At 48.1% G+C, this 15,401-nt stretch overlaps 1 long non-coding RNA gene across 1 annotated transcript; it reads left to right on the forward strand.

The window, feature by feature from the left end:
* Positions 1–1,902: 1,902 nt before the first annotated feature.
* Positions 1,903–13,934, forward strand: Gm41758. Its single transcript, XR_001782549.1, has 4 exons — positions 1,903–1,978; positions 10,304–10,379; positions 11,693–11,897; positions 13,197–13,934. It is a non-coding gene; the product is annotated as a predicted gene, 41758 (long non-coding RNA).
* Positions 13,935–15,401: the final 1,467 nt, after the last annotated feature.

Raw genomic sequence — 15,401 nt, forward strand, 5'->3', positions numbered from 1 at the left:
TCCTCCTTCCTCTTCCTCTTCTTCTTTTCTTCCTCTTCTTCCTCCTCCTCCTCCTCCTTTTCCTTCTCCTCCTCCTCTCCTTCCTCCTCTTCCTTCTTCTTCAAGTTAAGACAGTTCCACCATGTAGTTCAAGCTAGTTTAGAGCTCAAGAGTGGTCTGGTAACCACTGCTAGAATGGTGGGAAAGGGCTCAACATGCAGTAAATGAATTCACTCTAGACAGCAGCCAGGAAAAGAATTTGTTGAATACAGCAGGAAGCCACAGAGTTGGGCAGGAACTAGAATGCTGACTATACTGTGCAATGGGTGAGTCGGGGGAGGGTAGGATGTGCAGTTTCCAAGCCTATAATTTACACCGGGTGAAGGACAGTCCTGACTGGCCAGTGCACAGTCCTGGGACTTCAGTGCAAGCTGTGGTGATGGGAAACTCCTGAAAAGAAGCTGTGTCTGCAGAGACTGGCTGATTGATTAGAATTTCAGCACTGTGGAAAGACCGGAATATTGCAGGCCACGGGATAATTGTCTTATCTTGGGCTAGTTCTAGCGGGCTGGAGCAGCCATTCCTTGCTGACTTCTGTGTCTGAGCTAATAATATTTTGTGACTAATAGAAAGCTTTTAGAGCCAGGCATGGTGGCGCACACTTTAATCCAAGCACTTAGAAGGCGAGGCAGGTGGATCTCTGAGTTTAGGCCAGCCTGGTACAAAATGACAACCTGGACAGCCAGGGCTGTTATATAGAGAAAACTTATCTCCAAATAACCAGAGAGAGAGAGAGAGAGAGAGAGAGAGAGAGAGAGAAAGGAAAGGAAAGGAAAGGAAAGGAAAGGAAAGGAAAGGAAAGGAAAGGAATGGAAAGGCAAGGCAAGGCAAGGCAAGGCAAGGCAAGGCAAGGCAGGAAAGAGAAGAAAAGAAGAAAGAAAGAAAGAAAGAAAGAAAGAAAGAAAGAAAGAAAGAAAGAAAGAAAGAAAGAAAGAAAGAGAGAGAGAGAGAAGGAAGAAAGAGAGAGAAGGAAGAAAGCGTTTGAAATCCATTAACTTACGAGAGTAATCCTTTCCACCAATCCAAAAGCTAAGAAGCTCCGAGTGCCATCAGCTAGCATCCGGACCTACAGAAAAGATTTCCCCCATCCTGCTGTACCACCCTCTGTGATGTATCCACCAATTCATTTCAAACTTGCCTTGATAGCAGAGCAGTGGTTGTGCCTGCGTTTAACCTCAGCCCTTTGGAGGCAGAGACAGGTGGATCTCTGTGAACTCCAGGACATAATGGTCCCAGGACAGCCAGGGCTACATAGTGAGACCCTGTCTCAAAAAAAAAAAAAAAAAAAATTGCTTGCCTTGATTTATGACTTTGTTTTACAAAACTATAAAGCTTTATGAAACTGCTTCCACACTGGAATGTGGAATTTGGTTTAACCTAAATCTGTATCCCTGGACCCTGACCACTCACAGTGGCTCCAGCATAAACTACCTCTTACTTCCTTTAAGATAAGAGTTTTGTGCCAACTCTGCTCTGCACGTAATTTCCCGTTGTGCAATGACTGCCACAGAAATCTGGGCCCTGTGGGACAAGGTCAAGTAAATAAAGGTTATCCTGGTCAGAGGCCCTCAGGACACTGGGCTACAGCCCTTTGGTGTCAAGTTACAGTATTCTGCAGCTAGCAGCTAGAGGAAGAGAAGACACCCTTCTGGCGCACTGGCCCCGTTTTGTTTGTTTGTTTGTTTGTTTGTTTGTTTTTCTGGTCTCTAACTAAAGGCTTTCTCTTCTGCACATCCCTATCTGGCCTCAATCGAATCTTCCCGCCCCAGCCTAACACCCCATCACACTTAATTCCTGAATTTACTTTCCAGTGATTGTGGTATGTGTGTGTGTGTGTGTGTGTGTGTGTGTGTGTGTGTGTGTGTGCGCGCGCGCATACGTTCCTACAAGTGTGGAGCCAGAGAACAGTTCTATGGAAGCACTTTCTTTCCACCTTTTGGTGAGTTTCCAGGACGGAAGTCCCCTCTCCTCCGCAGCTCCTCCAGAGGGAGCTCCTCCAGAGGGAGCTCGGGCCTCGTTAGGGTGGGGTGCTCAGGCCATCTGGTGATAGCTTCTGGCAGCTCGGCTCGCCTGCACCTACATCCTGCGGGACTACCAGGTGATGGTTAAGGCAGATAAGATCAGTGCTCTCGGTAAAGCAGCTGCTGTCCGTGTTGACCTGAACCCCCGGCTTGTTTGCAAAGGCCCTGACCGGCTGAAGTCAACACTGGAAGCGTCATTTGCATTGTAGAGACTGGTGGGCTTGCCTCGGCACCTGAAGCCACACCTACAAGCTGTCCGGGGGAGGGGGGGGAGGGGGGGACCCTCCACCATCGTTACCCTCACTGACAGGAAACAAAAAAGGAAAAATCCAGGTTTGATGGTGACATGGGCTTTGGTCTTTCGGATCAAATGGCTTTTGTCAATATGTTCAATAAAAAACAAAACCTGGGGGCTGGAGAGATGGCGGTTAAAGAGCACTGACTGCACTTCCAGAGGTCCTGAGTTCAATTCCCAGCAACCACGCGGTAGCTCACAACCACTTGTAATGGGGTCTGATGCCCTCTTCTGGTGTGCTTATATGTATAAAATAAGTAAATAAATCTTTATAAATAAATAAATAAAAACATGGAGAGAGAAAACAAACATGGTAGTCAAGTCATCAGACTTCACAGCAAATGCTTTTTTTTTTTTTTGGTTTTTTTGTTTTTTATTTTTTTTTTTGGTTTTTCAAGACAGGGTTTCTCTGTGTAGCCCTGGCTGTCCTGGAACTCACTCTGTAGACCAGGCTGGCCTGGAACTCAGAAATCCGCCTGCCTTTGCCTCCTGAGTGCCGGAATTAAAGGCGTGCGCCACCACGCCCAGCACACAGCAAATGCTTTTAACCAAGCCAGCACCCTGGCCCCTAAGCAGTAAAATGGGTTGGGTACCTGATCATGATGAGCCAGAAAACTGAGCAAGACAGAACCTGAGCCCTGCTGATAACAGTGGCTAAGAAAGAAGTTGCTTCCTATATGCCTGGCCCCAGGCTAAGTATTTAGTCTCTCAGGCTTGTGCTCAGCAAATGCTTATCCTAACCCCTGTCACAGGACAGGAGGCTGGACCCCAGGACCTGTAGGCGTCCCTCTTGTCACATGGGAAATAACCTATGGCTGAGCCTGGACTTTGATGCAAGCCACCGGCTCTGAGTGCCTCTCTAATGACTATCTTCTTCTTGCTAACCCGGGGCCATGGACAGCCCACTTCAGCCATGAGCTCGGGGCTCAGAAGCTGCCAAAAGGACAAATTAAATTACAGTCAAGAGTCTTAGCGAGCCAGAAATGCTCTAAATCTGACCACTAGGACTGGTAAATGTTCCTGCAACCGTTCTACTAGATCACTGGGACAACCAGAGGCGCAAGCACACACAGCTGTTACTGAAGGGTGCTTGCGGTTCTTCTGTCGCACGATGTATGGGTTCTTTGTGTCTTGGACAAATAATTGAATGATGCACACACTACAGATTTTCGAGAGGTGATAGTAAAAGTCTACAGTATATACCACAGAATGGGACTGAGCCAGAGCAAGCATGTGGCTCAAGCAACCCAAATTTGCTTCCCAGGTTCTTTTTTATGAGACTAGTTGGAGGAAGGAGCCAATCCCCTACAATGGGAACTGGGTGGAACCTTGCCTTGATTGACAGATGAGCTATTACATAACTTTGAACAATCAGCATATACGTATACATATACCCACATGTATACGTATATGCTGATAAGATATGTAGATAGATAGACATACCTTAATTTTAAGCATCTATATGGCCCATCATCAGTACTGTTTTAAGTGGGCCTTGTTTCTCTCTCCTCTCAGAGGGCTTGACCTCCTGGGTGTTGCCCTACTGGGGAGACACACTTTTCCAAGGGGAGGCTCCCTGGGTTGTCCGTCCTCTCACCTACCTCATGGCTGCCTCATTTCTTCTTCTGCTGTCTCACTTCTCTCCCTTTGTGTACCCTCTATTTTAACCTTGCAGGGAGGAGCCTGGGTCAGCAAAGGAACTGAGAAAATCAAGAGCGTCTCAGTATCCTAATACAGCTCAGGGTACATGCGTGCGGTTGCGCTGCTGCCTCAGGGGACCTTCTGCCTGTCCCTCCCTCTCCATCCTAACTTTCCTCACCAGCTCTTTAAGGGACGTTGGCTTGGACTGAAACTCCAGCTGTGGAGGCCATCTTTGAAAACGGTGATATCTCTTGATCTCAAAGGACAGAACCAGAAACAAGGCTTCCTGTATGTCTGGGTTTGGATTTTGGTTGGTTGGTTGGTTGCTTGCTTGCTTGCTTGCTTGCTTGCTTGGTTAGTTGGTTGGTTGGTTGCTTGCTTGCTTGCTTGCTTGCTTGCTTGGTTAGTTGGTTGATTGGTTGGTTGGTTGGTTGGTTGGTAGTTGGTTGGTTAGTTGGTTGGGTGGTTGGTTGCTTGGTTGGTTGCTTGGTTAGTTGGTTGGTTGGTTGGTTAGTTGGTTAGTTGGTTGCTTGGTTAGTTGGTTGCTTGGTTGGTTAGTTGGTTTCTGGTAGTACTAGAGATTGGACCCAGCCCTCACAAATGGTGCTAAGAGCTCAATCACTGAACTTCATCACCAAGCCCTTTTGAACATGTCTATTTTTTTAAAGATTTACTTATTTATACGAGTACACTGTAGTTGCCTTAAAACGCACCAGAAGAGGGCATCAGATCCCATTACAGATGGTTGTGAGCCACCATGTGGTTGCTGGGAATTGAACTCAGGACCTCTGGAACAGCAATCAGTGCTCTTAATCTCTGAGCCATCTCTCCAGCCCCCAACATGTGTATTTTTAAAGACTTACTTTTATTATTTGTAATTACTTGTGTGTGTGTGGATGGATGGATGCACATAAGTGCGGGATAGATGCATTGGATTCCCTGGTGTGTCAGTTAGAAACAGTTGTGAACCACCCAACATGGATGCTGAGCCAAACTCAGGTCCTCTGGAAGAGCAGTACATGCTCGTAGCATCTCTCCAGGCCTTCGGGCATTTTCAAATTTTTATATTGAAACTGAGTTCTACATTTTCCAAACTGGCCTCGAGCTATTTTATGTATGAGTGCTCTATCTGTGTGTTCACCTATGTGCCAGAAGAGGGCATCAGATCCCACTGTAGATGGTTGTGAGCCACCATGTGGTTGCTGGGAATTGAACTCAGAATCTCTGGGAAAGCAGCTGGTGCTCTTAACCACTGAGCCATCTCTTCAGCCCTTGTTTTATTAATTTTTTAATGAGCACGCTATATTTCAAGCTAGTGGGGGGAAAAGCTAGAAAGAAAAAAAGGGGTTATATATGGTGATACGTCCAGGTCACCAGGCAGCTGTGCACAGCTTAGCTTTAATTAACCTCCCCCTCTCCTTTAGATCTGTTTCTGACCTTTCTTGGCAATCTGTGCCTACTGTGTTGTGAGTGGGGAAGCATTGTGAGCAGGAAACCAGCAGCCATCTAATTAGTGACACGAACATCTGCTTATAGATGCTGGGCTGTACTTACCATGAAACTAGAACCAGCCTCTGGGGTCTGATGGATTTGTAGTGCAGGCACTCACACTTTCTTTCTCCTTTTGTTATCTATTTGGGGCATCTGTTTTCAGTTGTCTACACAAGTGGGCAATGTCAGGGTTTACAGAAGTGTTTCCACGGGTGCTGGGTACTCGTGGGGTCCCGGGGACTGCCTGTGTTCTCGTCTGCCTTTAGTTTCAGCTTTCAGCCCATTGCTGGTGTTCCTGTGGCATAGAAAAGGTGGCTTTGAAACATTAAGTCCCCAATATTGACCTCGAGTTGGAAGAGGCGACTCCGGTCTCAAAATGGAGAGCCATGATCCAGAGGAAGTAGTGCAGCTGTTTATCGGGGGTCTGAGCTTGGAAACCACAGATGAGAGCTGAGGAGAACATTTTCAGAAATTGGGACACACTTACAGACTGTGTGGTAATGAGAGAGTTTCCCGAAGAAAACATTCTAAAGGCTTTGGTTTTGTGACCTACTCTTGTTTTGTTTGTTTGCTTGTTTTTAAGATTTATTTACTTGTTTGTTTGTTTGTTTGTTTATTATATCTAAGTACAGTGTAGCTGTCTTCAGACACCCCAGAAGAGAGCACCAGATCTCATTACAGATGGTTGTTGGGATTTGAACTCAGGACCTTTAGGAAGAGCAGTCAATGCTCTTAACTGCTGAGCCATCTCTCCAGCCCCCTATGACCTACTCTTGTGTTGAAGAGGTCAATGCTGCTCTGTGTGCTCCGCCACACAAGATTGATGGGTGTGTGGTGGAACCCTGTAAGAAAATCTTTGTTGGTGGTATTAAAGAGGATACGGAAGAATATAATCTGAGCGACTACTTTGAAAAGTGTGGCAAGGTTGAAACCACAGATATTATGGAAGACAGGCAGAGTGGGAAAAAGAGAGGGTTTGCTTTTGTAACTTTTGATGATCACAGCACGATTGATAAAATTGTTGTTCAGAAATGCCACACTAGAGCCGGGCGTGGTGGTGCATGCCTTTAATCCCAGCACTTGGGAAGCAGGGGCAGGCGGATTTCTGAGTTCAAGGCCAGCCTGGTTTACAAAGTGAGTTCCAGGACAGCCAGGGACACTGGCTCTAAAACACTGTCTCTAAAACAAAACAAAACAAAACAAAACAAAAAGAAATAGCACACTATTAATGGGCATAATCGTGAAGTGATAAGGGCCCTTTCTAAACAGGAGATGGAGTCTGCTAGATCACAGAGAGGTCGTGGAGGTGGAGCTGGCAGCTTTATGGGTCGTGGAGGAAACTTTGGTGGAAGAGGAAGCTGTGATGGTGGAGGTAGTGGCAGCAGAGGTAGTTATGGAGGTGGTGATGGTGGATATAATGGATTTGGCGGTGATGGTAGCAACTATGGTGGTGGTCCTAGTTACAGTAGCAGAGGAGGTTATGGAGGTAGTGGGCCAGGATATGGAAACCAGGGTGGTGGATATGGTGAGGGAAGAGGAGGAGATGATGGTTACAATGAAGGAGGAAATGTTGGTGGAGGTAACTATGGTGGTGGCGGGAACTATAATGACTTCGGAAATATAGTGGACAGCAACAATCAAATTATGGGCCCATGAAGGGGGGCAGTTTTGGTGGAAGAAGCTGAGGCAGTTCCTATGGTGGTGGCTATGGATCTGGAGGTAGAAGTGGTGGATATGGTAACAGAAGGTTTTAAAATAAAACAGAAATGGCTACAGTTCTTAGCAGGAGAGTGAGTGAGGCGTTGTCAGGAAAGCTGCGGGTTACTTTGAGACAGTCGTCCCTAATGCATTAGAGGAACTATAAAACTCTGCCACAGGAGGAACGAAGATCCGTAGTCAGAAAAGTTACTGCAGCTTAAACAGGAAACCTTGTTCCGGGCTGTCGTAGCCACAGTTTGCAAAAAGTGCAGCTATTGAGTAATGAGATGTAGTGTCAGTCAAATATACATTCCTGAGGTCTTTTATCTGTTGTAGCTTTGTCTTTTTCTTTTCATTAGATCAGGTATATTGCTCTGTCAATTGTGGTAGTGGTACCAGGAATAAAAGATTAAGGAATTTTTCATTTTTTTTAAGTCCTTCATTCGTGAGTAAGCCATGTGCCAGCCAGCCCTACCCTACCTATAGTTCCCTGGCCACCTTATAAGGAAGTATGGCATGCTCTCTAGCTTCTGGCCAGGAAGTTTCCCTGGTGGGGAATCATTCTGAGAACCATCAGGTAAGAAGTCTTTCTGGCCTTATCCATAAGAAACCATGAGACAATTCTGTCTTGGGGGAATGGTGTTCTCTTGGAATTTTCTCTTCACATCTTGTTGGGATCAACTTAAAATATTCATTTTCATGTCTTTAGAGCAGTGGTTCTCAACCTGTAGGTCACAACCCCTTTGGGGAGAGGTCACATGTCAGATATTCTGAATATCAAATATTTACATGAAGTAGCAACAAAATAATTTTATGGTTGGGGAGGGGGGGATTCACCACAACCTGAGGAACTGCATTAAATGGTCACAGCATTAGGAAGGGTGAGGACCCCTGCTTTAGACTGAGGGTTTTCAACCTCCATACTCCTGGCCTTCAGGAGTCAGACTATCCTTGACTGTTGGCACCTGTGATCAGTTGTGAGCTATGTTAGCAGCCTCCCCAATCTCTGCCCAGTAGAGACCAGTAGCACTCATGACTACCATGAACACACACACACACACACACACACACACACACACACACACACACGAGTTGTGACAAGCACATCTAAGTTTCCCCTAGAGGCCTTACTGGCAAGAACAGGAGACGTGAACTAGCTGTGCGTTTTTAGGAGTAGAAGCCCTAACATGAAGAGTTTTAACCTCTGCCTTACCCAGAAGCTGGAAATGTCCTTGGATCTGTCCCAGCCAAAGGCCAGAAATACAAAAAAAGAGGGAGTTGGGTTTCTGGCCTGGATTTTTCTAATCTCTCATTCCTAAAGTGAGTAGCTCTGACTGGAAGGCGTGGCCACCATTCCAGGCCAGACACTAGTCCCTCTGGCTAACAGCTTTGGAATTGGATCTGTGGTTTTTCCTGGTAAAACCATTCTAGTCCCCAGTTTCAGCCCATCTCTCAACTGACTTGAGAATGTCAGCCCTTGAGGGGATATTAGATAGCTAGACGCTGAGTAGCCTTGGAGGGAGTTAATAGACCCCACCCTCACCTTTGAATCCCATCTCCCATTTCCCTGGTAATACTAGAATGAAAAATATCACAACTGCTCTTCCTTAGGCCTTCCGGTCAAAAGAATGGAATACTTCTTAACCCTGGGCAGAGGCATAGCATGCAGATCTGCTTGAAAGATCAGAATGTTGTCTACCGTTGTCTCCTCCCTCAAGAGCTAGTCCAGCTGTGCCTGTCCATCACCTGTGAGATCGCCCCACTGGAGATCTGATTCTCTTACTTGACTCGCTAAGGCAATAGGTGTGATTGCCCCTTCAACTGGATAGTGAGGTTCCTCACTCCGAGGAATCCCCTTCAAACCTCCCCTGCTGAGCCTTCATTTTAATTCAGAAAAGAATGGCTCTTTTCCTTCTTTCTGTCTTTCCCCTTCAGATACTGCTCAAAGCCTAGGTATGCTATCGCCGATCTGGGTTTTCCACCACGCTCTCTGAAGATCCCTCCTCTCCTGCCACCTAGCTGGTAACTGACCTCCATTGCTAGACGTGCCATCTTTCTCAGAAGCGAATGCAAAAGGCGTGGTTTTCTCTCTTCCTTTTCCCCATCTTCCACCCCAGCCGCCAAGATCTACAGCTCACCTGCCCAATTGATTTTCTCTCAAGGTCTAATAACATAATTCCCCAGCTTCCTTTTGAATCTGTTGCTAAATTCTTTTGTTAATAAGACTGGGACTCCCAACTTCCCTGGTTGCCAGGCTGGGTGCTGCCTCGAGGAGCACAAAGCACCTTGTAATACACGGGGTTGTAGTTAGGGGGCGCTGTCCCTGCCTCCTGACTAAAGAATATCAGGGCTTTTTGTGTGAGTGTCTAAGGATCTAGTTCTGTCCAATGTTTGACAAGGCCGCTGAGGGATGACTTTCTTGGGAACACTTTGTTCCCTCAGCACTGCAGTGAAGTGGGGAAGAGAGAGCAGTCTTGGGTCAGGGTGGCCCCTTCCTTTCCTTTATTCCTTTATAGAGTCTACAGGCTGGGCATGCCCAGTGTACCAACAGGAAGCAGCTAGCGGGGTTTAGTTTGTCCTGGGAAGAAGCAGAACTAAATAGTTGAGATTTCTGCCACTTACCCACAGCTAATTCCTGCACATCGCCCAGCCTCCTCTGTTGGTGATGGGTCCTGCTCTGCTCTAGCCTCGAGGGATCTAGTGATGAGTCTCAGAGCTGGAAACAGAGCCGGATGCAGAAAGGAGGCAGGAGGGAGGCCCCAGCCCATTGATATACTAAGGGAAGCCCAGGAGCCGAGATTTATCTGCCTTGTTCTGGGACCCATACAATTCAGAAACTGACCTTCAATTCGGAAATTCTTATCATTTGCAAAAATCAGCTGACATTAGAATCCTAATCTCAAGAGGAAGGAACCGGGGCACGATTCCAAGCAGAAACAGATCACAGTCCGATGTTGGGACCTACTCAATGGTCTTCTGGGCTCCGCAGAGCCTGGGAAGCTTGACTTCATTTCATAAACTCAGGCCACCTCCAGTCCACACCGGCTGCTGCCCTTGGTGGCCCTTGGTGGCCCTTGGTGGCCCTGGCATTTCCTAAAGCTGTTTTTTCCCCTGCCAGAACCACGTGGGAGACTCTTACACATGAACAAGTTTGCCATGAGATGCAGCCTTCCCCCCTCCTCCGTAGACTGAAGGTAAGTAACTATTTCCCACAAGATTCACCCTCAGTGATGCTGCTCTCATTAATCACAGCTGATTCGTCAGCCCCAGCTGATTCAGTAAACCAAACTCCGGTAGTTCTTGTCTCTTTTTAACCCCAGATAATTCTGTAACTCCATTTGGCCAAAAGTACAGATCACATGATAGAGTCTTTAAGAGACTCTCAATCTTCCCTTTTGAGGGATTGGTCCTCACCCTTCACGGGTTTGCCTCGGATCCTATCTGGTCCCCAGATGGGCAGGCCTTTGGGGGAGACAATTCCTGGCATGCCTGTGACCTGTCCCTGAGGCTACTGTCACCCAGAAGAAAAGGACTCCTGAGCTCCTCAGACTTGGCCTGCAGGGCTTCAGACACATGCTGGGCCTTGCAGTCAGGCCACTGCAACTTGCCAACTGCTCTGCTCATTTTTTATTTTTATTTTTTTAACCTCGCCTCCTTTATTTTACCTCACAACCAGGACGCCATGGTTTACAGCTCTAACAAGTAGCACCTTAGCATTAAAAGTAGGCAGGAGGAGATGGAACCTCGTGGGGAAAGAGCTAAAGCCATTCTTGGTGGTACGGGGGTGAGGAGAGGCAACTGAGAGCAAAAATGGTCATAGTCCGAAAGGTCAGCATGATACAAGAGTCTATGGCTGCAAGCCCTGGGTATCTGCAAGGACATCTCCAAGGACCCCTAGGGTAACAATATCCTCTGTCCTCCAAAGGTTACCCAGAAGAGACCTGGCCAGGAGCAGCCAGAGGAGATGGTATCTGAGGTCGAAAAGCAGAAAAACAAAACCTTAAAACCCTTGAACCGTGGGAGGCCAGAACCTAGGAGACTTCCCACAGGTGCTCAGAACAGGCCGGCCAGACTCCAGAGTCCCAGAGTTTAACTCCTTCTTTTGGACTAGAACCCACAACAGTGAATACTTTGTGCTACACACATGGCTTCTCTTGGGTTGTCTCTGGAGGCTCCCCTCAAAACGCTTCCTTTATTGACCACACTTGGCAGAAATTGTGAAATGCTTGGGAAACATGGGGAACCTGAAACAGTCTATGGAGGTCACCTGATGAGAAATCGTCTAGCTCTCCATCCACGCCAGGATCTGCGCACAGTTGTGGAGACGGTCTGTCTACCCTGCTGGTTATTCATTAGCCATATACCCCAGTGAGGTTTTTTTTTAAGGCCATGCGGAGGGTAGAGATCCAAGTGGATAAGGACCGGAACCTTTACTGACAGCTACCAATTTGTAAGACAAAAGAAGGGATGTTGGGAAATCTTCCAGATCTTCTGTCTCCCTCTCCAGGGTGTACGCTGGAGATTTCACAGACTGGATACCTGTCTCCTGTCCCTCCTGCCACCCTAGCTACTGCCTCCTGCCTCCGGCTACCTGCCTCCCACCTCCCGCCTCCCACCTCCTGCCTCTGAGTTTAAGGGCAGTGCCTGAGTTGGCACCATTGGTGGTGGGCATTGCATTCAGGTTTTATGAACAGGATCCCACTTACTACAAAGTAAGTATCACTGCCTACCTCCATGATAAAAAACAAGAACAAAAAAAAAGGTCCACACAGCGCAAATAACCTGAGGTCCTACTGTTAATTAGAACCAAAGTCCAGACCACATTCATCCTGGGACACAACAGGCTTCGTGAAACATAAGAAAATCTGGGAATGGGGCCTGCCATGCGCAAAGCCGGCCATCTGCCCTCTATGCCCTGCCTGCTTCCTGTGCTTTCTGCCCTTTGTGACTGAGAAGCAACCTTTCCTCAACACGTGGGACACAGGAGCTGAGGACGCACGACAGACACAGTGCGTGCCTCGTGGGGTTGGGAGAAGTGGACTCAGATGGAATGCTGGAATTCAGGATGAGCTGTCCAGCAGATTCTCCTTGTAGGCTTTAAGTTCTTTCCCCACTCCTCCCTTCACTCCTCCCTCTAACCTTCCTTCCCTCCTCCCTCTAACCTTCCTTCCCTCCTCCCTTTCCCTCCACCCTTTCCCTCCTCCCTTTCCCTCCTCCCTTTCCCTCCTCCCTTCCCTCCTCTCTCCCCCTTCCTTCTCTCTCCCTTTCCCTCCTCCATTCCCTCCTCCCTTTCAACCTTTCTTCCTTCTTATCTCCCTCCTCCCTTTTCTCCTCCCATCCCTCCTCCCTTCCCTCCTTTCTTCCTCCCCCCCCCCCCTTCCCGCCTATCTACATCAGACTGTTGGTGGACTTTCCATAGGCTACAGGACTGTTGGTGGCCTGCCCATAGGCTACAGATCTGTCACATCCTTCTGGGTGCTCTGAGCAGCTTCCAGACACTAGCAGCTGCACCTTTTTTGGGGGGGGGGTGTCTGGAACTCTTTCCAGATGGTTCTGTGCACTCGGCAGCTAGAAAGTGGTGAAGAGTCCATAGCAGCCTGCTCCTGCTCCCTCTCAATGAGTAGCAGTTAGTGTAGTGTATAAGTCCCTCTGTCTCTATTCTAGATGAATAACTGTGCTACATGTCACTTGCTTGATTTTGCAGTGCTAAGGATGGATGTTAGGCGAGCACTCTACCATCGGGCTGCGTCTCCGGCCACTGGTTTGGGTTTCTGGTTCTGTAAAGGGTTTCAGAATGTACATAGCCTAGGCTGGCTTCAGATTCATGAGACGCCTCCCTCTGCTTCCTGAGTGCTGGGATTGAGGTTCCTATTTTTCCTATCCTTCCCTGGCTTTCCCATTGGGTTAAACCCTGCCCTGCTGCTGTAGGGATCCGCTTGCTAACCCACCACCTTTTGTTAAGGTTCCTGCCCGTGCCTAGTCACCCTGCTCCCTCATTCTGCTTCCAACAGCACCTCCTGAGTCAAAGGCCCACGTCAAAGCTTCCATGACGGATCTGCTTTTGAAGAAACCCGAGTCAAGCAAATTCTCTGCTCCGACAGTGGTTTGTCCTATCCTGGTCCTGGAACCGGTGGTTCCTTCTACACTTCTGTGCTTGCAAAGCTACCAACCAGGACTTGGAAGCATAGACTAGTTTGGGGCTTACAAGACTTTTTCTAAATCCTTCCAGAAATCTACTCGCCGCAGTCAACATTACACTACCATATTGGAAATGTGAACAGGCTCAGAACACCCACAGGCCCAGCCTCCCACTCTGAGACCTGCGGGGAAGGGGAAACTTCAGCATAGACTGGGATTAGAAGCCCCCGCATTCATCTTGTGATCAAAGAAGATCACCAGTCTCAAGCCCTGCGGGCAGCAGCGCATCCTCCTCCTGATCCAGCCTGCCGACAGTTTGCCCAACATCACTTCCACGGGATTCTTGTCAAATGTATCCCCTTCATCTAACCATGGGAAACATCAAACCAGCTCAGACTGGAGAACTGTCTCCACAAAGGGGACCTCAACAGGATGAAAGGCAAGGAAAGACGTCTCATTAAGGGAAGAAGCCTAAAGAGCCCAGACAGTAAGATGGAAAGCAGGATTTTTGACAGGAAGACACAAATGTGGCATGGGTTCAGTAGGCATTGACACTTTGACTCTGGGACTGAATAAACCTACCACTGGCCATGAGCAGGATGCTTATGTGGGCAGAGCAGATGGTGGGGGGGTGGGGGGGGAACACAGTAAAAAGCCACATAAAACCCACAGTGTGATCTGTGGCGTGGTACCCTTGTAAAATGTATTGTCTGGATCACTGTCTATGGTTATGTAAGATGCTAACACGAGGGAGAAGCTTTGAGAAAGGTATGTGGGATCTCTTGTACTACTGTTCTGTACTGTTTCAGAATAAAAAGTCGGAGTCAGGCAGAGAGAGCTGTACATGTGTGTAATCCCACACTCGAGAGGCAGAGGGAGGGGCTCAGGAATTTGAACTATCAGAGACCCTATCTAACAGAGACAGAAAGAGAGAATGTGTAAAAATATTTTTTTTTCAAGCCAGGCATGGTGGGCCATACCATAATCCTAGCACTCAGGAAGAAGTGAGGCAGGAGGATCAAATCTTCAAGGCCAGATCCTTGTCTATAATGAGAGATGCCAAGGAAAGAGATCAGGGATGGAAGGAGAGGACAAAGAGAAGGAAGGAGGGAGGGAGGGAAGGAGGGGAGGGGAGGAAGGGAGGGAGGGAGGGAGGAGAGTGGGTGGGAAGGGAGGGAGGAAAGGAAGAATGGAAGGAGGAAGGAAGGAAGGGTGAGGGGAGGAGGAAGAAAGGGAGGAGACTCAGGAGACCACAGGTCCTTTAGGTCACACAGCCTTTTGCTGACCCTTCTGAGCTCCTAACCTATACCCTCTTGATGGCCATTGTTATTACATCTGTCTAGAAGGAGGATGAGGCAGAAGACCTTCAACACCCCCCCCCCCCTTCCACAGACTCACCCTAAAGCATTTATCAGAACTACACTCCTCTCTTGCCTTAGGACAAATAAGGAGTCTCCCTTTAAGGAGGACACACGGTAGAGGAGCAGGCCTGTTTGCAACAGGGGCTCTCATGCACCAGACTTCTGAGGTCTGAAAAGCTAGTCCCGTTTTGTCCCACCCCTGCTGGCCCGCCACTCTGACTCATAGCTGGCCTGTGTTCCTTTCTCTGGCCATCTCTGGGGATGCCGCCAAAATTTGCAAGTGATCATTTGGAAAGAACTCCATGAATCCCCTCACATATAAAAGTCTCCAAAGTAGAATTCTGGTGCCTTGTCGTGAGTCTTAGTGTTCTCCAGCCAGCCGCATAAGCCCCAGCTATTTCACTTAGAACGAGCCAGGCCATGTGTGTGGTCCTTCATGATACACACGAGCTATCCAGAAAGTCGTTACTATGGTGATACTGGGAGCTGATGCCGGCTGCCTTCTGGTGAGCTGCCTGAGTTGCCTGCTTGGTAAAGCAGAATATGTATATTTGAAGGATGAAGTCACCCAGGGCAAGGCACCACAGATTGGTCCAGGCACTGGAGAAGCAACCAACAGAGAAGGAAGTGGCACCTGTTTTCAAGGCGAGAGGACCCATTACTGAAGATGCTAAGCTTAAGTCAGGGCAACAGAAGCTAGTATCAAACAACGGAGAG

The sequence above is a fragment of the Mus musculus genome, chromosome 18 (genome assembly GCF_000001635.26).
Source record: "Mus musculus strain C57BL/6J chromosome 18, GRCm38.p6 C57BL/6J".
NCBI classification, from domain to species: domain Eukaryota; kingdom Metazoa; phylum Chordata; class Mammalia; order Rodentia; family Muridae; genus Mus; species Mus musculus.